General features: G+C 50.0%; 15 non-coding genes and 2 pseudogenes across 15 annotated transcripts; all 17 read left to right on the top strand.

The window, feature by feature from the left end:
• Window positions 1-800: 800 nt before the first annotated feature.
• On the top strand, window positions 801-991 carry LOC148996571 (U2 spliceosomal RNA). The gene has a single exon (XR_016148546.1). It is a non-coding gene; the product is annotated as a U2 spliceosomal RNA (small nuclear RNA).
• A 329-nt stretch (window positions 992-1320) lies between these two features.
• Window positions 1321-1485, top strand: LOC148996570 (U1 spliceosomal RNA). Its single transcript, XR_016150385.1, has one exon. It is a non-coding gene; the product is annotated as a U1 spliceosomal RNA (small nuclear RNA).
• Window positions 1486-2599: 1114 nt separating this feature from the next.
• Window positions 2600-2790, top strand: LOC148996569 (U2 spliceosomal RNA). The gene has a single exon (XR_016148544.1). It is a non-coding gene; the product is annotated as a U2 spliceosomal RNA (small nuclear RNA).
• Window positions 2791-3119: 329 nt separating this feature from the next.
• LOC148996568 (U1 spliceosomal RNA) lies at window positions 3120-3284 on the top strand. Its single transcript, XR_016150384.1, has one exon. It is a non-coding gene; the product is annotated as a U1 spliceosomal RNA (small nuclear RNA).
• Window positions 3285-4414: 1130 nt separating this feature from the next.
• Window positions 4415-4588, top strand: LOC148996567 (U2 spliceosomal RNA; annotated as a pseudogene).
• A 329-nt stretch (window positions 4589-4917) lies between these two features.
• LOC148996566 (U1 spliceosomal RNA) lies at window positions 4918-5082 on the top strand. Its single transcript, XR_016150383.1, has one exon. It is a non-coding gene; the product is annotated as a U1 spliceosomal RNA (small nuclear RNA).
• Window positions 5083-6194: 1112 nt separating this feature from the next.
• On the top strand, window positions 6195-6385 carry LOC148996565 (U2 spliceosomal RNA). Its single transcript, XR_016148541.1, has one exon. It is a non-coding gene; the product is annotated as a U2 spliceosomal RNA (small nuclear RNA).
• Window positions 6386-6710: 325 nt separating this feature from the next.
• Window positions 6711-6875, top strand: LOC148996564 (U1 spliceosomal RNA). Its single transcript, XR_016150382.1, has one exon. It is a non-coding gene; the product is annotated as a U1 spliceosomal RNA (small nuclear RNA).
• A 1114-nt stretch (window positions 6876-7989) lies between these two features.
• Window positions 7990-8180, top strand: LOC148996563 (U2 spliceosomal RNA). Its single transcript, XR_016148539.1, has one exon. It is a non-coding gene; the product is annotated as a U2 spliceosomal RNA (small nuclear RNA).
• A 329-nt stretch (window positions 8181-8509) lies between these two features.
• On the top strand, window positions 8510-8674 carry LOC148996562 (U1 spliceosomal RNA). Its single transcript, XR_016150381.1, has one exon. It is a non-coding gene; the product is annotated as a U1 spliceosomal RNA (small nuclear RNA).
• Window positions 8675-9787: 1113 nt separating this feature from the next.
• LOC148996561 (U2 spliceosomal RNA) lies at window positions 9788-9978 on the top strand. The gene has a single exon (XR_016148538.1). It is a non-coding gene; the product is annotated as a U2 spliceosomal RNA (small nuclear RNA).
• Window positions 9979-10307: 329 nt separating this feature from the next.
• LOC148996560 (U1 spliceosomal RNA) lies at window positions 10308-10472 on the top strand. Its single transcript, XR_016150380.1, has one exon. It is a non-coding gene; the product is annotated as a U1 spliceosomal RNA (small nuclear RNA).
• Window positions 10473-11585: 1113 nt separating this feature from the next.
• Window positions 11586-11776, top strand: LOC148996559 (U2 spliceosomal RNA). The gene has a single exon (XR_016148536.1). It is a non-coding gene; the product is annotated as a U2 spliceosomal RNA (small nuclear RNA).
• Window positions 11777-12105: 329 nt separating this feature from the next.
• LOC148996558 (U1 spliceosomal RNA) lies at window positions 12106-12270 on the top strand. The gene has a single exon (XR_016150379.1). It is a non-coding gene; the product is annotated as a U1 spliceosomal RNA (small nuclear RNA).
• Window positions 12271-18850: 6580 nt separating this feature from the next.
• Window positions 18851-19022, top strand: LOC120475327 (U2 spliceosomal RNA; annotated as a pseudogene).
• A 329-nt stretch (window positions 19023-19351) lies between these two features.
• LOC120475332 (U1 spliceosomal RNA) lies at window positions 19352-19516 on the top strand. The gene has a single exon (XR_005621934.1). It is a non-coding gene; the product is annotated as a U1 spliceosomal RNA (small nuclear RNA).
• A 1114-nt stretch (window positions 19517-20630) lies between these two features.
• Window positions 20631-20821, top strand: LOC120475316 (U2 spliceosomal RNA). Its single transcript, XR_005621928.2, has one exon. It is a non-coding gene; the product is annotated as a U2 spliceosomal RNA (small nuclear RNA).
• The last annotated feature ends 321 nt before the right edge of the window (window positions 20822-21142 follow it).

Here is a 21142-nt window from a genome sequence, read left to right as displayed (position 1 = left end):
GTGATATACAGCCACCCATGTTGTGTTTTTTTCTGTTTACAGCGCCACCAAGTGGCCAGTCGCCGCATTCCTCTTCACGTGACCACGGGCTGAGCCCGTACACAGGTGTACCGAGTTGGGTGCAATTGTCTCATTCCGTTGGAGAGTTATAGCCGTTTAAGTAAAGCCCGCCTCGCCCACCCCCAACGTTTTGGCGTACCGTCGCCAACGTGGATGGAAATTCCAACTGTTTCCCGATCCCTGTTGGCAGTCGGACTCCAGAGAATCTTTCTGCACCGGTTTGGGTCAGATCGGGCAAAAAACCTAGGACTAGTGTGCAAAAGTAGGTTTTTCAGAAAATCCAAAATACCCGAAAATCTCGCCAGCGCGACCACCCAATCCGAGGCATGCATCTTGTTCGGCTCGAGCCAAGGATTCCGGTGATGTAAGACACTTGGGTCTGCGACCGACGGTCGAGGAGTTACGAGCCATTTCGTACTTTTGATCGCTGCAGCGCCACCTTGGGGCCGATCGGGGCGAGCCTTGGTGAGGTTGTAGTACCGGGCCGGTCCTACCATCCCTCAGAGTTTCAAGTCTCTACCACGGACGCTTTGGTCCGCCCGCTCACTTTTAAGGCGGAATGTTGATGATCCAAAATCCCAGGTTGCACTCCAGAGTGTCGTGCTGTGCACTCTGTTGTGATCCATTTTCGGTGTCAACCAATCTGAGCTGAGCTTGTTTGCCGGCGACCTTAGACCCTCTCGCCGCGGCCCAGGTGGGCGTGGCCTTTGCCGGCTCCCCCGCCTCGGCGTCGCTGCGTCATCGCTTCTCGGCCTTTTGGCTAAGATCAAGTGTAGTATCTGTTCTTATCAGTTTAATATCTGATACGTGCCCTACCCGGGCACCACATATTAAATTGATTTTTGGTCCTGGGAGATGGAATAGGGGCTTGCTCCGTCCACTCCACGCATCGACCCGGTATTGCAGTACTTCTGGGAACGGTGCACCCTCCTAAAGTGTTCAATGAAAGAGTTGTAGTGGTCTTGTGTGGCAGAAGGTGATAATGGAGCTAGTGTGAGTGGGTGTTGTAGGTGATCATGTGCTATACTAGCCTGGGTAGAATTGTGGTGTAAAAACAAGACAAAAATGAACCCCTGTTCCTCTGTCAGTTTAACATCTGATCCATCCACTATTCGGGGACGGCGCATTATGTACATTTATGGCTCATGGAGCCGGATGCGGAGCGTGCAAAAAAAAAAAAAGCCCCTTTTTTGACTGGCAAACCGCTGGTGAGGATTGGGGAGAGGGACAGGGTGCTTCTGACTGAAGGCCTGGGAATTCATACTTACCTGGCAGGGGAGACACCATGATCAGGAAGGTGGTTCACCCAGGGCGAGGCTCGGCCATTGCACTCTGGGTTGTGCTGACCCCTGCGAATTCCCCAAATGTGGGAATCTCGACTGCATAATTTATGGTAGTGGGGGACTGCGTTCGCGCTCTCCCCTGGACAACACTGGTTAAAAGGGCAGATTGTTAAAGCTCCACTTGAGGTTCTTTTTTTTTTTTTTTTTTTTCTCCACTTCTTCAATATCCAGAGGCAGTCCAGAGAGTTGAACTGCGGCGGTTGCTCGAGAGAGATACGAAACAGTCTAGGACCGGTCTGTGTGAGGAGGGTTTTCTTTTTTCTCCTCAATTCTTCAAATAGTCTCCAATATTTGACGGACGACTTAGTTCACAGCAGTTGTCCTGGAGGCAAAGTTGTTCGGAATGAGGAGTTCTATCATGTGGTATGAAAACATTGTGCGCGTGTGAAACGTCACGTGATATACAGCCACCCATGTTGTGTTTTTTTCTGTTTACAGCGCCACCAAGTGGCCAGTCGCCGCATTCCTCTTCACGTGACCACGGGCTGAGCCCGTACACAGGTGTACCGAGTTGGGTGCAATTGTCTCATTCCGTTGGAGAGTTATAGCCGTTTAAGTAAAGCCCGCCTCGCCCACCCCCAACGTTTTGGCGTACCGTCGCCAACGTGGATGGAAATTCCAACTGTTTCCCGATCCCTGTTGGCAGTCGGACTCCAGAGAATCTTTCTGCACCGGTTTGGGTCAGATCGGGCAAAAAACCTAGGACTAGTGTGCAAAAGTAGGTTTTTCAGAAAATCCAAAATACCCGAAAATCTCGCCAGCGCGACCACCCAATCCGAGGCATGCATCTTGTTCGGCTCGAGCCAAGGATTCCGGTGATGTAAGACACTTGGGTCTGCGACCGACGGTCGAGGAGTTACGAGCCATTTCGTACTTTTGATCGCTGCAGCGCCACCTTGGGGCCGATCGGGGCGAGCCTTGGTGAGGTTGTAGTACCGGGCCGGTCCTACCATCCCTCAGAGTTTCAAGTCTCTACCACGGACGCTTTGGTCCGCCCGCTCACTTTTAAGGCGGAATGTTGATGATCCAAAATCCCAGGTTGCACTCCAGAGTGTCGTGCTGTGCACTCTGTTGTGATCCATTTTCGGTGTCAACCAATCTGAGCTGAGCTTGTTTGCCGGCGACCTTAGACCCTCTCGCCGCGGCCCAGGTGGGCGTGGCCTTTGCCGGCTCCCCCGCCTCGGCGTCGCTGCGTCATCGCTTCTCGGCCTTTTGGCTAAGATCAAGTGTAGTATCTGTTCTTATCAGTTTAATATCTGATACGTGCCCTACCCGGGCACCACATATTAAATTGATTTTTGGTCCTGGGAGATGGAATAGGGGCTTGCTCCGTCCACTCCACGCATCGACCCGGTATTGCAGTACTTCTGGGAACGGTGCACCCTCCTAAAGTGTTCAATGAAAGAGTTGTAGTGGTCTTGTGTGGCAGAAGGTGATAATGGAGCTAGTGTGAGTGGGTGTTGTAGGTGATCATGTGCTATACTAGCCTGGGTAGAATTGTGGTGTAAAAACAAGACAAAAATGAACCCCTGTTCCTCTGTCAGTTTAACATCTGATCCATCCACTATTCGGGGACGGCGCATTATGTACATTTATGGCTCATGGAGCCGGATGCGGAGCGTGCAAAAAAAAAAAAAGCCCCTTTTTTGACTGGCAAACCGCTGGTGAGGATTGGGGAGAGGGACAGGGTGCTTCTGACTGAAGGCCTGGGAATTCATACTTACCTGGCAGGGGAGACACCATGATCAGGAAGGTGGTTCACCCAGGGCGAGGCTCGGCCATTGCACTCTGGGTTGTGCTGACCCCTGCGAATTCCCCAAATGTGGGAATCTCGACTGCATAATTTATGGTAGTGGGGGACTGCGTTCGCGCTCTCCCCTGGACAACACTGGTTAAAAGGGCAGATTGTTAAAGCTCCACTTGAGGTTCTTTTTTTTTTTTTTTTTTTTTCTCCACTTCTTCAATATCCAGAGGCAGTCCAGAGAGTTGAACTGCGGCGGTTGCTCGAGAGATACGAAACAGTCTAGGACCGGTCTGTGTGAGGAGGGTTTTCTTTTTTCTCCTCAATTCTTCAAATAGTCTCCAATATTTGACGGACGACTTAGTTCACAGCAGTTGTCCTGGAGGCAAAGTTGTTCGGAATGAGGAGTTCTATCATGTGGTATGAAAACATTGTGCGCGTGTGAAACGTCACGTGATATACAGCCACCCATGTTGTGTTTTTTTCTGTTTACAGCGCCACCAAGTGGCCAGTCGCCGCATTCCTCTTCACGTGACCACGGGCTGAGCCCGTACACAGGTGTACCGAGTTGGGTGCAATTGTCTCATTCCGTTGGAGAGTTATAGCCGTTTAAGTAAAGCCCGCCTCGCCCACCCCCAACGTTTTGGCGTACCGTCGCCAACGTGGATGGAAATTCCAACTGTTTCCCGATCCCTGTTGGCAGTCGGACTCCAGAGAATCTTTCTGCACCGGTTTGGGTCAGATCGGGCAAAAAACCTAGGACTAGTGTGCAAAAGTAGGTTTTTCAGAAAATCCAAAATACCCGAAAATCTCGCCAGCGCGACCACCCAATCCGAGGCATGCATCTTGTTCGGCTCGAGCCAAGGATTCCGGTGATGTAAGACACTTGGGTCTGCGACCGACGGTCGAGGAGTTACGAGCCATTTCGTACTTTTGATCGCTGCAGCGCCACCTTGGGGCCGATCGGGGCGAGCCTTGGTGAGGTTGTAGTACCGGGCCGGTCCTACCATCCCTCAGAGTTTCAAGTCTCTACCACGGACGCTTTGGTCCGCCCGCTCACTTTTAAGGCGGAATGTTGATGATCCAAAATCCCAGGTTGCACTCCAGAGTGTCGTGCTGTGCACTCTGTTGTGATCCATTTTCGGTGTCAACCAATCTGAGCTGAGCTTGTTTGCCGGCGACCTTAGACCCTCTCGCCGCGGCCCAGGTGGGCGTGGCCTTTGCCGGCTCCCCCGCCTCGGCGTCGCTGCGGGAATGACACTGTGACAATAAAACTTTTCGAAAGAAAAAATCTGTTCTTATCAGTTTAATATCTGATACGTGCCCTACCCGGGCACCACATATTAAATTGATTTTTGGTCCTGGGAGATGGAATAGGGGCTTGCTCCGTCCACTCCACGCATCGACCCGGTATTGCAGTACTTCTGGGAACGGTGCACCCTCCTAAAGTGTTCAATGAAAGAGTTGTAGTGGTCTTGTGTGGCAGAAGGTGATAATGGAGCTAGTGTGAGTGGGTGTTGTAGGTGATCATGTGCTATACTAGCCTGGGTAGAATTGTGGTGTAAAAACAAGACAAAAATGAACCCCTGTTCCTCTGTCAGTTTAACATCTGATCCATCCACTATTCGGGGACGGCGCATTATGTACATTTATGGCTCATGGAGCCGGATGCGGAGCGTGCAAAAAAAAAAAAAGCCCCTTTTTTGACTGGCAAACCGCTGGTGAGGATTGGGGAGAGGGACAGGGTGCTTCTGACTGAAGGCCTGGGAATTCATACTTACCTGGCAGGGGAGACACCATGATCAGGAAGGTGGTTCACCCAGGGCGAGGCTCGGCCATTGCACTCTGGGTTGTGCTGACCCCTGCGAATTCCCCAAATGTGGGAATCTCGACTGCATAATTTATGGTAGTGGGGGACTGCGTTCGCGCTCTCCCCTGGACAACACTGGTTAAAAGGGCAGATTGTTAAAGCTCCACTTGAGGTTCTTTTTTTTTTTTTTTTTTTTCTCCACTTCTTCAATATCCAGAGGCAGTCCAGAGAGTTGAACTGCGGCGGTTGCTCGAGAGATACGAAACAGTCTAGGACCGGTCTGTGTGAGGAGGGTTTTCTTTTTTCTCCTCAATTCTTCAAATAGTCTCCAATATTTGACGGACGACTTAGTTCACAGCAGTTGTCCTGGAGGCAAAGTTGTTCGGAATGAGGAGTTCTATCATGTGGTATGAAAACATTGTGCGCGTGTGAAACGTCACGTGATATACAGCCACCCATGTTGTGTTTTTTTCTGTTTACAGCGCCACCAAGTGGCCAGTCGCCGCATTCCTCTTCACGTGACCACGGGCTGAGCCCGTACACAGGTGTACCGAGTTGGGTGCAATTGTCTCATTCCGTTGGAGAGTTATAGCCGTTTAAGTAAAGCCCGCCTCGCCCACCCCCAACGTTTTGGCGTACCGTCGCCAACGTGGATGGAAATTCCAACTGTTTCCCGATCCCTGTTGGCAGTCGGACTCCAGAGAATCTTTCTGCACCGGTTTGGGTCAGATCGGGCAAAAAACCTAGGACTAGTGTGCAAAAGTAGGTTTTTCAGAAAATCCAAAATACCCGAAAATCTCGCCAGCGCGACCACCCAATCCGAGGCATGCATCTTGTTCGGCTCGAGCCAAGGATTCCGGTGATGTAAGACACTTGGGTCTGCGACCGACGGTCGAGGAGTTACGAGCCATTTCGTACTTTTGATCGCTGCAGCGCCACCTTGGGGCCGATCGGGGCGAGCCTTGGTGAGGTTGTAGTACCGGGCCGGTCCTACCATCCCTCAGAGTTTCAAGTCTCTACCACGGACGCTTTGGTCCGCCCGCTCACTTTTAAGGCGGAATGTTGATGATCCAAAATCCCAGGTTGCACTCCAGAGTGTCGTGCTGTGCACTCTGTTGTGATCCATTTTCGGTGTCAACCAATCTGAGCTGAGCTTGTTTGCCGGCGACCTTAGACCCTCTCGCCGCGGCCCAGGTGGGCGTGGCCTTTGCCGGCTCCCCCGCCTCGGCGTCGCTGCGTCATCGCTTCTCGGCCTTTTGGCTAAGATCAAGTGTAGTATCTGTTCTTATCAGTTTAATATCTGATACGTGCCCTACCCGGGCACCACATATTAAATTGATTTTTGGTCCTGGGAGATGGAATAGGGGCTTGCTCCGTCCACTCCACGCATCGACCCGGTATTGCAGTACTTCTGGGAACGGTGCACCCTCCTAAAGTGTTCAATGAAAGAGTTGTAGTGGTCTTGTGTGGCAGAAGTAATGGAGCTAGTGTGAGTGGGTGTTGTAGGTGATCATGTGCTATACTAGCCTGGGTAGAATTGTGGTGTAAAAACAAGACAAAAATGAACCCCTGTTCCTCTGTCAGTTTAACATCTGATCCATCCACTATTCGGGGACGGCGCATTATGTACATTTATGGCTCATGGAGCCGGATGCGGAGCGTGCAAAAAAAAAAAAAGCCCCTTTTTTGACTGGCAAACCGCTGGTGAGGATTGGGGAGAGGGACAGGGTGCTTCTGACTGAAGGCCTGGGAATTCATACTTACCTGGCAGGGGAGACACCATGATCAGGAAGGTGGTTCACCCAGGGCGAGGCTCGGCCATTGCACTCTGGGTTGTGCTGACCCCTGCGAATTCCCCAAATGTGGGAATCTCGACTGCATAATTTATGGTAGTGGGGGACTGCGTTCGCGCTCTCCCCTGGACAACACTGGTTAAAAGGGCAGATTGTTAAAGCTCCACTTGAGGTTCTTTTTTTTTTTTTTTTTTTTTTCTCCACTTCTTCAATATCCAGAGGCAGTCCAGAGAGTTGAACTGCGGCGGTTGCTCGAGAGATACGAAACAGTCTAGGACCGGTCTGTGTGAGGAGGGTTTTCTTTTTTCTCCTCAATTCTTCAAATAGTCTCCAATATTTGACGGACGACTTAGTTCACAGCAGTTGTCCTGGAGGCAAAGTTGTTCGGAATGAGGAGTTCTATCATGTGGTATGAAAACATTGTGCGCGTGTGAAACGTCACGTGATATACAGCCACCCATGTTGTGTTTTTTTCTGTTTACAGCGCCACCAAGTGGCCAGTCGCCGCATTCCTCTTCACGTGACCACGGGCTGAGCCCGTACACAGGTGTACCGAGTTGGGTGCAATTGTCTCATTCCGTTGGAGAGTTATAGCCGTTTAAGTAAAGCCCGCCTCGCCCACCCCCAACGTTTTGGCGTACCGTCGCCAACGTGGATGGAAATTCCAACTGTTTCCCGATCCCTGTTGGCAGTCGGACTCCAGAGAATCTTTCTGCACCGGTTTGGGTCAGATCGGGCAAAAAACCTAGGACTAGTGTGCAAAAGTAGGTTTTTCAGAAAATCCAAAATACCCGAAAATCTCGCCAGCGCGACCACCCAATCCGAGGCATGCATCTTGTTCGGCTCGAGCCAAGGATTCCGGTGATGTAAGACACTTGGGTCTGCGACCGACGGTCGAGGAGTTACGAGCCATTTCGTACTTTTGATCGCTGCAGCGCCACCTTGGGGCCGATCGGGGCGAGCCTTGGTGAGGTTGTAGTACCGGGCCGGTCCTACCATCCCTCAGAGTTTCAAGTCTCTACCACGGACGCTTTGGTCCGCCCGCTCACTTTTAAGGCGGAATGTTGATGATCCAAAATCCCAGGTTGCACTCCAGAGTGTCGTGCTGTGCACTCTGTTGTGATCCATTTTCGGTGTCAACCAATCTGAGCTGAGCTTGTTTGCCGGCGACCTTAGACCCTCTCGCCGCGGCCCAGGTGGGCGTGGCCTTTGCCGGCTCCCCCGCCTCGGCGTCGCTGCGTCATCGCTTCTCGGCCTTTTGGCTAAGATCAAGTGTAGTATCTGTTCTTATCAGTTTAATATCTGATACGTGCCCTACCCGGGCACCACATATTAAATTGATTTTTGGTCCTGGGAGATGGAATAGGGGCTTGCTCCGTCCACTCCACGCATCGACCCGGTATTGCAGTACTTCTGGGAACGGTGCACCCTCCTAAAGTGTTCAATGAAAGAGTTGTAGTGGTCTTGTGTGGCAGAAGGTGATAATGGAGCTAGTGTGAGTGGGTGTTGTAGGTGATCATGTGCTATACTAGCCTGGGTAGAATTGTGGTGTAAAAACAAGACAAAAATGAACCCCTGTTCCTCTGTCAGTTTAACATCTGATCCATCCACTATTCGGGGACGGCGCATTATGTACATTTATGGCTCATGGAGCCGGATGCGGAGCGTGCAAAAAAAAAAAAAGCCCCTTTTTTGACTGGCAAACCGCTGGTGAGGATTGGGGAGAGGGACAGGGTGCTTCTGACTGAAGGCCTGGGAATTCATACTTACCTGGCAGGGGAGACACCATGATCAGGAAGGTGGTTCACCCAGGGCGAGGCTCGGCCATTGCACTCTGGGTTGTGCTGACCCCTGCGAATTCCCCAAATGTGGGAATCTCGACTGCATAATTTATGGTAGTGGGGGACTGCGTTCGCGCTCTCCCCTGGACAACACTGGTTAAAAGGGCAGATTGTTAAAGCTCCACTTGAGGTTCTTTTTTTTTTTTTTTTTTTTTCTCCACTTCTTCAATATCCAGAGGCAGTCCAGAGAGTTGAACTGCGGCGGTTGCTCGAGAGATACGAAACAGTCTAGGACCGGTCTGTGTGAGGAGGGTTTTCTTTTTTCTCCTCAATTCTTCAAATAGTCTCCAATATTTGACGGACGACTTAGTTCACAGCAGTTGTCCTGGAGGCAAAGTTGTTCGGAATGAGGAGTTCTATCATGTGGTATGAAAACATTGTGCGCGTGTGAAACGTCACGTGATATACAGCCACCCATGTTGTGTTTTTTTCTGTTTACAGCGCCACCAAGTGGCCAGTCGCCGCATTCCTCTTCACGTGACCACGGGCTGAGCCCGTACACAGGTGTACCGAGTTGGGTGCAATTGTCTCATTCCGTTGGAGAGTTATAGCCGTTTAAGTAAAGCCCGCCTCGCCCACCCCCAACGTTTTGGCGTACCGTCGCCAACGTGGATGGAAATTCCAACTGTTTCCCGATCCCTGTTGGCAGTCGGACTCCAGAGAATCTTTCTGCACCGGTTTGGGTCAGATCGGGCAAAAAACCTAGGACTAGTGTGCAAAAGTAGGTTTTTCAGAAAATCCAAAATACCCGAAAATCTCGCCAGCGCGACCACCCAATCCGAGGCATGCATCTTGTTCGGCTCGAGCCAAGGATTCCGGTGATGTAAGACACTTGGGTCTGCGACCGACGGTCGAGGAGTTACGAGCCATTTCGTACTTTTGATCGCTGCAGCGCCACCTTGGGGCCGATCGGGGCGAGCCTTGGTGAGGTTGTAGTACCGGGCCGGTCCTACCATCCCTCAGAGTTTCAAGTCTCTACCACGGACGCTTTGGTCCGCCCGCTCACTTTTAAGGCGGAATGTTGATGATCCAAAATCCCAGGTTGCACTCCAGAGTGTCGTGCTGTGCACTCTGTTGTGATCCATTTTCGGTGTCAACCAATCTGAGCTGAGCTTGTTTGCCGGCGACCTTAGACCCTCTCGCCGCGGCCCAGGTGGGCGTGGCCTTTGCCGGCTCCCCCGCCTCGGCGTCGCTGCGTCATCGCTTCTCGGCCTTTTGGCTAAGATCAAGTGTAGTATCTGTTCTTATCAGTTTAATATCTGATACGTGCCCTACCCGGGCACCACATATTAAATTGATTTTTGGTCCTGGGAGATGGAATAGGGGCTTGCTCCGTCCACTCCACGCATCGACCCGGTATTGCAGTACTTCTGGGAACGGTGCACCCTCCTAAAGTGTTCAATGAAAGAGTTGTAGTGGTCTTGTGTGGCAGAAGGTGATAATGGAGCTAGTGTGAGTGGGTGTTGTAGGTGATCATGTGCTATACTAGCCTGGGTAGAATTGTGGTGTAAAAACAAGACAAAAATGAACCCCTGTTCCTCTGTCAGTTTAACATCTGATCCATCCACTATTCGGGGACGGCGCATTATGTACATTTATGGCTCATGGAGCCGGATGCGGAGCGTGCAAAAAAAAAAAAAGCCCCTTTTTTGACTGGCAAACCGCTGGTGAGGATTGGGGAGAGGGACAGGGTGCTTCTGACTGAAGGCCTGGGAATTCATACTTACCTGGCAGGGGAGACACCATGATCAGGAAGGTGGTTCACCCAGGGCGAGGCTCGGCCATTGCACTCTGGGTTGTGCTGACCCCTGCGAATTCCCCAAATGTGGGAATCTCGACTGCATAATTTATGGTAGTGGGGGACTGCGTTCGCGCTCTCCCCTGGACAACACTGGTTAAAAGGGCAGATTGTTAAAGCTCCACTTGAGGTTCTTTTTTTTTTTTTTTTTTTTTCTCCACTTCTTCAATATCCAGAGGCAGTCCAGAGAGTTGAACTGCGGCGGTTGCTCGAGAGATACGAAACAGTCTAGGACCGGTCTGTGTGAGGAGGGTTTTCTTTTTTCTCCTCAATTCTTCAAATAGTCTCCAATATTTGACGGACGACTTAGTTCACAGCAGTTGTCCTGGAGGCAAAGTTGTTCGGAATGAGGAGTTCTATCATGTGGTATGAAAACATTGTGCGCGTGTGAAACGTCACGTGATATACAGCCACCCATGTTGTGTTTTTTTCTGTTTACAGCGCCACCAAGTGGCCAGTCGCCGCATTCCTCTTCACGTGACCACGGGCTGAGCCCGTACACAGGTGTACCGAGTTGGGTGCAATTGTCTCATTCCGTTGGAGAGTTATAGCCGTTTAAGTAAAGCCCGCCTCGCCCACCCCCAACGTTTTGGCGTACCGTCGCCAACGTGGATGGAAATTCCAACTGTTTCCCGATCCCTGTTGGCAGTCGGACTCCAGAGAATCTTTCTGCACCGGTTTGGGTCAGATCGGGCAAAAAACCTAGGACTAGTGTGCAAAAGTAGGTTTTTCAGAAAATCCAAAATACCCGAAAATCTCGCCAGCGCGACCACCCAATCCGAGGCATGCATCTTGTTCGGCTCGAGCCAAGGATTCCGGTGATGTAAGACACTTGGGTCTGCGACCGACGGTCGAGGAGTTACGAGCCATTTCGTACTTTTGATCGCTGCAGCGCCACCTTGGGGCCGATCGGGGCGAGCCTTGGTGAGGTTGTAGTACCGGGCCGGTCCTACCATCCCTCAGAGTTTCAAGTCTCTACCACGGACGCTTTGGTCCGCCCGCTCACTTTTAAGGCGGAATGTTGATGATCCAAAATCCCAGGTTGCACTCCAGAGTGTCGTGCTGTGCACTCTGTTGTGATCCATTTTCGGTGTCAACCAATCTGAGCTGAGCTTGTTTGCCGGCGACCTTAGACCCTCTCGCCGCGGCCCAGGTGGGCGTGGCCTTTGCCGGCTCCCCCGCCTCGGCGTCGCTGCGTCATCGCTTCTCGGCCTTTTGGCTAAGATCAAGTGTAGTATCTGTTCTTATCAGTTTAATATCTGATACGTGCCCTACCCGGGCACCACATATTAAATTGATTTTTGGTCCTGGGAGATGGAATAGGGGCTTGCTCCGTCCACTCCACGCATCGACCCGGTATTGCAGTACTTCTGGGAACGGTGCACCCTCCTAAAGTGTTCAATGAAAGAGTTGTAGTGGTCTTGTGTGGCAGAAGGTGATAATGGAGCTAGTGTGAGTGGGTGTTGTAGGTGATCATGTGCTATACTAGCCTGGGTAGAATTGTGGTGTAAAAACAAGACAAAAATGAACCCCTGTTCCTCTGTCAGTTTAACATCTGATCCATCCACTATTCGGGGACGGCGCATTATGTACATTTATGGCTCATGGAGCCGGATGCGGAGCGTGCAAAAAAAAAAAAAGCCCCTTTTTTGACTGGCAAACCGCTGGTGAGGATTGGGGAGAGGGACAGGGTGCTTCTGACTGAAGGCCTGGGAATTCATACTTACCTGGCAGGGGAGACACCATGATCAGGAAGGTGGTTCACCCAGGGCGAGGCTCGGCCATTGCACTCTGGGTTGTGCTGACCCCTGCGAATTCCCCAAATGTGGGAATCTCGACTGCATAATTTATGGTAGTGGGGGACTGCGTTCGCGCTCTCCCCTGGACAACACTGGTTAAAAGGGCAGATTGTTAAAGCTCCACTTGAGGTTCTTTTTTTTTTTTTTTTTTTTTCTCCACTTCTTCAATATCCAGAGGCAGTCCAGAGAGTTGAACTGCGGCGGTTGCTCGAGAGATACGAAACAGTCTAGGACCGGTCTGTGTGAGGAGGGTTTTCTTTTTTCTCCTCAATTCTTCAAATAGTCTCCAATATTTGACGGACGACTTAGTTCACAGCAGTTGTCCTGGAGGCAAAGTTGTTCGGAATGAGGAGTTCTATCATGTGGTATGAAAACATTGTGCGCGTGTGAAACGTCACGTGATATACAGCCACCCATGTTGTGTTTTTTTCTGTTTACAGCGCCACCAAGTGGCCAGTCGCCGCATTCCTCTTCACGTGACCACGGGCTGAGCCCGTACACAGGTGTACCGAGTTGGGTGCAATTGTCTCATTCCGTTGGAGAGTTATAGCCGTTTAAGTAAAGCCCGCCTCGCCCACCCCCAACGTTTTGGCGTACCGTCGCCAACGTGGATGGAAATTCCAACTGTTTCCCGATCCCTGTTGGCAGTCGGACTCCAGAGAATCTTTCTGCACCGGTTTGGGTCAGATCGGGCAAAAAACCTAGGACTAGTGTGCAAAAGTAGGTTTTTCAGAAAATCCAAAATACCCGAAAATCTCGCCAGCGCGACCACCCAATCCGAGGCATGCATCTTGTTCGGCTCGAGCCAAGGATTCCGGTGATGTAAGACACTTGGGTCTGCGACCGACGGTCGAGGAGTTACGAGCCATTTCGTACTTTTGATCGCTGCAGCGCCACCTTGGGGCCGATCGGGGCGAGCCTTGGTGAGGTTGTAGTACCGGGCCGGTCCTACCATCCCTCAGAGTTTCAAGTCTCTACCACGGACGCTTTGGTCCGCCCGCTCACTTTTAAGGCGGAATGTTGATGATCCAAAATCCCAGGTTGCACTCCAGAGTGTCGTGCTGTGCACTCTGTTGTGATCCATTTTCGGTGTCAACCAATCTGAGCTGAGCTTGTTTGCCGGCGACCTTAGACCCTCTCGCCGCGGCCCAGGTGGGCGTGGCCTTTGCCGGCTCCCCCGCCTCGGCGTCGCTGCGTCATCGCTTCTCGGCCTTTTGGCTAAGATCAAGTGGTCTGGTCGGACGTCTGAGACAGCGATCGCCTCTTGTTGGACTTGGTCTCGTGTGTTGCTTGTCACACGGGACATACACCCTTCAGGAGGTACATTGACAAGCGGCTTTTAATTGACGACTCGTTCTACGAGGAATCTTCTGGTTTTAAGGTAAGCAGGTTTTAATTTATTTATTGTATATTTATTGTTGGATTTTAGCCGCAGCAGGCTAGTGGTGCCTCCAACATGTCGGCTGCTCGTGCCGGCATGAGGAGGCACCACAGCGTGCGTTTTAAATTTAAGACAAAGGAGGATGGCACTCTCCAGGCGATGTCCAGGTTGGACTTTTCCAGGAAGTGCATCCAACAGACTCTCGGTTTTAAGGCTATTGATATTAACTGCTTGTTGACTCTGCCCCTGAATCATGGCTTCGACGTTAGTTTTGCTTCTGCTTCCTTGCTAAGTACTTTTTGGGCTCGGTATGAATTGTGTAAAGCCAATTTCTCCATGTTCACTGTGGAAAAACTGACTGATAATTCGCTGAAAGTGGTGATTGTCAGGATGTTTAATGAAACAGTTAGTGGAGAAGACATTGCTGTATGGTTGGCAAGATATTGCTCTATTCGTGGTCAACCAGTCAAGGTTTTAGATGAAGACGGTATCTGGAGCTGTGCGTGGAGAGTGCCCATTAAACAATGGGCAGATCCCAACAGCTACCATGGCCTGAGTCAAATTCCTTCTATGATTGTGTTGGGAGAGAATAGAGGTTACATCCATTATCAAGGGATGCCCAAGCTATGCCGCAAGTGTGGCCAACTTGGGCATCTCGCCGAGGCGTGCCAAGAAGTAGTGTGTAGGAAGTGCAGAGAAATTGGACACACTTTTGAAGAGTGCAAAAATGGCAGAAAGTGCAACCTCTGTGGAGAATCATCCCATCTCTACAGAGACTGCCCCCAAAGTTTTGCCAACAAGCTAAAAAACAACAAAATGGCCGCCCCACCCAAAGAGCAAACGATAAAGGAGGCGGGCCCTGAGGTTTTGGCGGGAAATTCAAATCCTCAGCCAGCCTCAGGGATTGGACTGGAAGAAGGAAGTGGGGCGGCCACAGGGGCGGAGTCAACTCGAACAGCTGGTCAGGGGGAGGAAGCCAATCCTCAAAATGATAATGGTAAAGAAGAGGTGGACGACAAAGAGGAGGAAACGGCTTCCTCCCTTGTCACCGTGTCTGAGGCTAGTGGGTCAACTAGTGGGAGTGAGACAGATTCTTCTCTTCCCAATGCTCAAGTGCAGAAAAGAACTGCGAGATCTCCTCTGGTCCAAACAGAGGAGAAAAAGCTGCGGGTAGCGCACCGGCTAGATAGTTCCCCCATGGAAGATCTAGACCGTGTGTGGCCCACAGACTCTCCTAATGAAGTATCTTTTCTGCATTTTAAGCTAAGAACATCGACGCCAAAGGCTTCACAAGAGGTTCTCTCTGTGAGCCCTGAGACGTCAAGCACTTTCCTCCCTGATCCCAGGCTTTCTGGGGAAAAGGGACGGCAAGTGCAACAAGAAATAACCTGATTTTAATTAAATCTCTGTAGTCCTTTTGTTGCTTTTAAATGTCTCATACCCTTTTAACCATACTGCTCATGGCTCTCACTATCTCCACCATCAATGTGAGAAGTGTGAGGAGCAATATACGAGCACAGAGTGTCCTATCCTTTTTAAAAACTTTTAAGTCAGATGTGTTTTTATTACAAGAATGTGGCCTGCCTTTTTTATCCAATTACAGAAAGTGGGAGGAGATTTGGACCCCAGGAGTTTCCGTTTGGAGTGGGTCCAATTTTAATAAAAATGACGGTGTCGCCATTTTAATACAAAACCCCAATATCTTGGTGAAGGGCAGCACTGTGGTGAGGGACGGGCGGGCAATTTTAGCTAATCTGACTTTTTTAGGTAAGGATTTTAACATTTTAAATGTGTATGGTTTTACAGACAAAAACAATAGGTATGAGCTTTTAGAAGACCTGCGGCCCCACATGTTAGGTAGGGCTCCCCTAGTGGTAGCAGGGGATTTTAATTGCGTTTTAACCAAGAAAGACAGGAAGAGGACAGAGGATTTTAAAGTTGACAAAACGTCGGTTTTATTGCAGGATTTAGTTAGAGATTTTAAATTAGTGGACTGTTTTAAAGCAATGCATCAGAGAGAGGAGGGCTTCACCTGGTTCAGTGGTGACGGCACCAGAGCCTCTCGCATTGACTACGTTTTTACACGGGACTGCCTGCCAACCGATGCAACATTAACCCCCCTCTTTTTTTCAGATCACACAATGCTGTCATGCACCCTTTCACTCCCCACTGGTGTGACTGCAGGGGGAGGGCTGTGGAAGCTGAACTGCTCCCTTTTGGAAGATAAAGATGTAGTCAGTGAGTACAGGGAGCAGTTCAGCCAATGGCAGACCCTCCAAGACTTCTACGACTCACGTGCACAGTGGTGGGAGATGGTAAAAGAACGGACGAGACAGTTTTTTAGAAAGATAGGAAAAATCAAAAAGAATAGATTAAATCGACGCATGATGGGGCTGCAAAAACGACTACAGAGATATTTTAACCTTTTAAACGATGGGATTGATTTTAGTGAAGAAATCAAAGAAATAAAGCAAGAAATGTCAGTTTTATCCGAAATTCAAAGCAAAGGTGTCATTTTAAGGAGCAGGGAGAAGGAGATTGAGGAAGGTGAAAGGTGCACAAGGTATTTCTTTAAAAAAATTATTTCACGGGGTGGGGCAATCACAGCTTTGAAAAGTGGAGGGAGGGAGGTTTACACCACAAAAGAAATTTTAAAGGAAACTGAAGTATTTTATGAAAACCTATACAGCACCAAAGAAGTCCACAATGACACATTACAGGAGGTTTTAGAGTTTTTAGAAAAGAAAGTCGAAGGCGAAGGTACAATTTTATCTCAAGATTTCAACATTTTAGAAATTCACAAAGCACTCAAAAGTTTTAAACGAGGAAAGTCCCCCGGCACCGATGGACTTCCTCTGGAGTTTTATTTGACTTTTTGGGATATTTTAGCTTTCGACTTACTGACTGTTTTTAAAGAATTTGAGACTCTTGAAAGACTTCCTGACAGCTTTAGAATAGGGATAGTTTCACTCTTACATAAGAAAGGGGACAAGACTGACTTACGGAACTGGCGACCCATCACTCTTTTAAATGTCGACTGTAAACTTTTTAGCAAAATTTTAGCCACACGCATGTCGACAGTTTTAGAGGACGTAATCCACCCGGATCAAGCATGCGCTGTGCCAGGAAGGAAGATCACGGACAGCCTGGTGCTGATCAGAGACGCCATCTGTTATGCGAGAGACAGAAACCTTCGGCTAGTAGTCCTAAATTTAGACTTTGAAAAAGCATTCGACCGTATCTCGCACCAGTTCCTTTTTAAGGTACTGGGTAAAATGGGATTTCCAGGGCGGTTCATAGCCTGGGTGGGACTGCTGTACAACAGTCTGGTCAGCAGAATTGTAGTTAATGGGCATTTATCCAAAGCTGTTAATATCTACAGCGGCGTCCGTCAGGGGTGTCCCTTATCTCCCCTTCTGTATGTGGCTTGTATAGAGCCACTGGCACAAATCTTGAGAAGGGACAAATGGATTAAAGGACTAGGCATTCCAGGGACTAGTGGACTGACGGCAACCTGCGTTTTATACATGGACGACGTGACCCTTTTAGCAACGGACGTTTTATCGGTACGAAGAGCAATGGACTTGACTGACTGGTACGGTCGGGCCTCAGGCGCCAAGCTCAATAGGAGCAAGTCTGAGGCCCAGCTCTTCGGGCCGTGGGGGAACGTTGACAAAGGTGGACTAGATTTGGATTTTAAAGATAATAATTTGAAAATTTTAGGTGTTAAATTTGACAGGGAGGGTGGAGGACAGGGTAACTGGACTGACATGTTAGGGAAAGTTAGGCAAAGACTGGGCTTTTGGGGACTAAGAAATCTGACGATTGAAGGCAAGATTTTAATTTTTAAAGCTGTGATTTTACCACTGATTTTACTTGTCTGTTCTGTTTTTAGTCCCCCACGAAGCTTCCTGATTGACCTGGAGAGAGCAGTGTTTTATTTCCTGTGGGGGTCCAAGTGGGAGCGACTCAAAAGAGAAGTAGTGAAGAAAAGGAAGGAGAATGGTGGAAAAGGGCTCCCAGACCCCCACCTGTTTTTAGGCAGCCGCTTCACTGCCCTCCACATTAAATACGCCCTGACCCCATCCAGAGAACACAAGACAGCAGCCATGACCCGATTCTGGATGGGGTCATACTTAAGATCTTTGAAAATTTTACCCGTTGATCTTAAATGTCCAGTGTCTTTTAATCTGTCAAAAGAACATCTTTTTATTAAGAATTTTTTAAAGAAATACCTTTTAGAAACGAATGATGCCACTGTTTTAACTAACCACAAGTCTCTTGTCTCTCTTGTGCAGGATCGAGAATCGGTGAGTCCAGTTCCAGGCCTCACACTAGGTGAGGCCAAAGACGTTTGGAGGAACGCAGCCCACCCAGCTCTCCAGAACAGGCTTAAGGACTTGTCGTGGATGGTGGCCCATGAGATCCTCCCGGTCAGGGCGGTTATGCACTCCAGAGGCATGGCCAAAAACCCCACCTGCCCACGGTCCGGATGTGGTTCCCCGGAGACCGTCTACCATCTGCTCTGGGAGTGCGGTGCTGCGCGGGACCTGTGGGCCAAGACCAGCCCCCTGGTTTTCCCGTGCCTGCCGGCGGGTCGGGCCCAGGTGGGATACAGGCTCGCCATCCTGGGGGTGGGTCAGGGCTTGAAGGAGCTAACATCACAGCAATTTACCTCGCTCTGGCTCACCCTCAACCATATCAAGGATGCCATCTGGGCCACCAGAAACCTGCTGGTGGGGAAACGCGTTACGGTGCCCCTCCACGCGTGCGAGCAATTAGTTAGATCTGCGCTGCAGGAGGCGCCGGACGTCGTTATTCGGATGGGGGGGCTGGGGTCACACCAAAGAGGTCCCGGCCACCCCCGACCCTGGCCGCCCGTAGATGCACCCTCACCACACTGGCTACGGGAACAGCGGGCCAGCGGGCCGGAGGAGAGGGGATCTCCGCTGGGCGCTGGAAGCGAGGAGTCCGGGGCCTGTTCTGGAGACCTGGAGTGAATGGACATTCTTGATAGGGACTCACCCTCGATCCTGTACAAGAGATGTTTTATGTGGCATAATTTATTGTTTTATTGGTTTTTATCTGACATGTTTTATTGTTTTATTCCTATTATTTAAACCATTTACCTTTCTTTTAAAACATACATGGACTTTTTACACAACACACAAACACAAGAAACTTTTAACAGTAAATAATGTGTCCCTTTTAATATGTGTAAAAATGTGATCTAAAAGAAAAAATGTACATGCAAATGGAAATAATGGAATGACACTGTGACAATAAAACTTTTCGAAAGAAAATCTGTTCTTATCAGTTTAATATCTGATACGTGCCCTACCCGGGCACCACATATTAAATTGATTTTTGGTCCTGGGAGATGGAATAGGGGCTTGCTCCGTCCACTCCACGCATCGACCCGGTATTGCAGTACTTCTGGGAACGGTGCACCCTCCTAAAGTGTTCAATGAAAGAGTTGTAGTGGTCTTGTGTGGCAGAAGGTGATAATGGAGCTAGTGTGAGTGGGTGTTGTAGGTGATCATGTGCTATACTAGCCTGGGTAGAATTGTGGTGTAAAAACAAGACAAAAATGAACCCCTGTTCCTCTGTCAGTTTAACATCTGATCCATCCACTATTCGGGGACGGCGCATTATGTACATTTATGGCTCATGGAGCCGGATGCGGAGCGTGCAAAAAAAAAAAAAGCCCCTTTTTTGACTGGCAAACCGCTGGTGAGGATTGGGGAGAGGGACAGGGTGCTTCTGACTGAAGGCCTGGGAATTCATACTTACCTGGCAGGGGAGACACCATGATCAGGAAGGTGGTTCACCCAGGGCGAGGCTCGGCCATTGCACTCTGGGTTGTGCTGACCCCTGCGAATTCCCCAAATGTGGGAATCTCGACTGCATAATTTATGGTAGTGGGGGACTGCGTTCGCGCTCTCCCCTGGACAACACTGGTTAAAAGGGCAGATTGTTAAAGCTCCACTTGAGGTTCTTTTTTTTTTTTTTTTTTTTTTCTCCACTTCTTCAATATCCAGAGGCAGTCCAGAGAGTTGAACTGCGGCGGTTGCTCGAGAGATACGAAACAGTCTAGGACCGGTCTGTGTGAGGAGGGTTTTCTTTTTTCTCCTCAATTCTTCAAATAGTCTCCAATATTTGACGGACGACTTAGTTCACAGCAGTTGTCCTGGAGGCAAAGTTGTTCGGAATGAGGAGTTCTATCATGTGGTATGAAAACATTGTGCGCGTGTGAAACGTCACGTGATATACAGCCACCCATGTTGTGTTTTTTTCTGTTTACAGCGCCACCAAGTGGCCAGTCGCCGCATTCCTCTTCACGTGACCACGGGCTGAGCCCGTACACAGGTGTACCGAGTTGGGTGCAATTGTCTCATTCCGTTGGAGAGTTATAGCCGTTTAAGTAAAGCCCGCCTCGCCCACCCCCAACGTTTTGGCGTACCGTCGCCAACGTGGATGGAAATTCCAACTGTTTCCCGATCCCTGTTGGCAGTCGGACTCCAGAGAATCTTTCTGCACCGGTTTGGGTCAGATCGGGCAAAAAACCTAGGACTAGTGTGCAAAAGTAGGTTTTTCAGAAAATCCAAAATACCCGAAAATCTCGCCAGCGCGACCACCCAATCCGAGGCATGCATCTTGTTCGGCTCGAGCCAAGGATTCCGGTGATGTAAGACACTTGGGTCTGCGACCGACGGTCGAGGAGTTACGAGCCATTTCGTACTTTTGATCGCTGCAGCGCCACCTTGGGGCCGATCGGGGCGAGCCTTGGTGAGGTTGTAGTACCGGGCCGGTCCTACCATCCCTCAGAGTTTCAAGTCTCTACCACGGACGCTTTGGTCCGCCCGCTCACTTTTAAGGCGGAATGTTGATGATCCAAAATCCCAGGTTGCACTCCAGAGTGTCGTGCTGTGCACTCTGTTGTGATCCATTTTCGGTGTCAACCAATCTGAGCTGAGCTTGTTTGCCGGCGACCTTAGACCCTCTCGCCGCGGCCCAGGTGGGCGTGGCCTTTGCCGGCTCCCCCGCCTCGGCGTCGCTGCGTCATCGCTTCTCGGCCTTTTGGCTAAGATCAAGTGTAGTATCTGTTCTTATCAGTTTAATATCTGATACGTGCCCTACCCGGGCACCACATATTAAATTGATTTTTGGTCCTGGGAGATGGAATAGGGGCTTGCTCCGTCCACTCCACGCATCGACCCGGTATTGCAGTACTTCTGGGAACGGTGCACCCTCCTAAAGTGTTCAATGAAAGAGTTGTAGTGGTCTTGTGTGGCAGAAGGTGATAATGGAGCTAGTGTGAGTGGGTGTTGTAGGTGATCATGTGCTATACTAGCCTGGGTAGAATTGTGGTGTAAAAACAAGACAAAAATGAACCCCTGTTCCTCTGTCAGTTTAACATCTGATCCATCCACTATTCGGGGACGGCGCATTATGTACATTTATGGCTCATGGAGCCGGATGCGGAGCGTGCAAAAAAAAAAAAAGCCCCTTTTTTGACTGGCAAACCGCTGGTGAGGATTGGGGAGAGGGACAGGGTGCTTCTGACTGAAGGCCT

This window comes from Pimephales promelas, chromosome 2 (assembly GCF_988280905.1).
Source record: "Pimephales promelas chromosome 2, fPimPro1.hap1.1, whole genome shotgun sequence".
In the NCBI taxonomy this organism is placed as follows: domain Eukaryota; kingdom Metazoa; phylum Chordata; class Actinopteri; order Cypriniformes; family Leuciscidae; genus Pimephales; species Pimephales promelas.
This window is presented reverse-complemented; position numbering and strand designations above follow the sequence as displayed.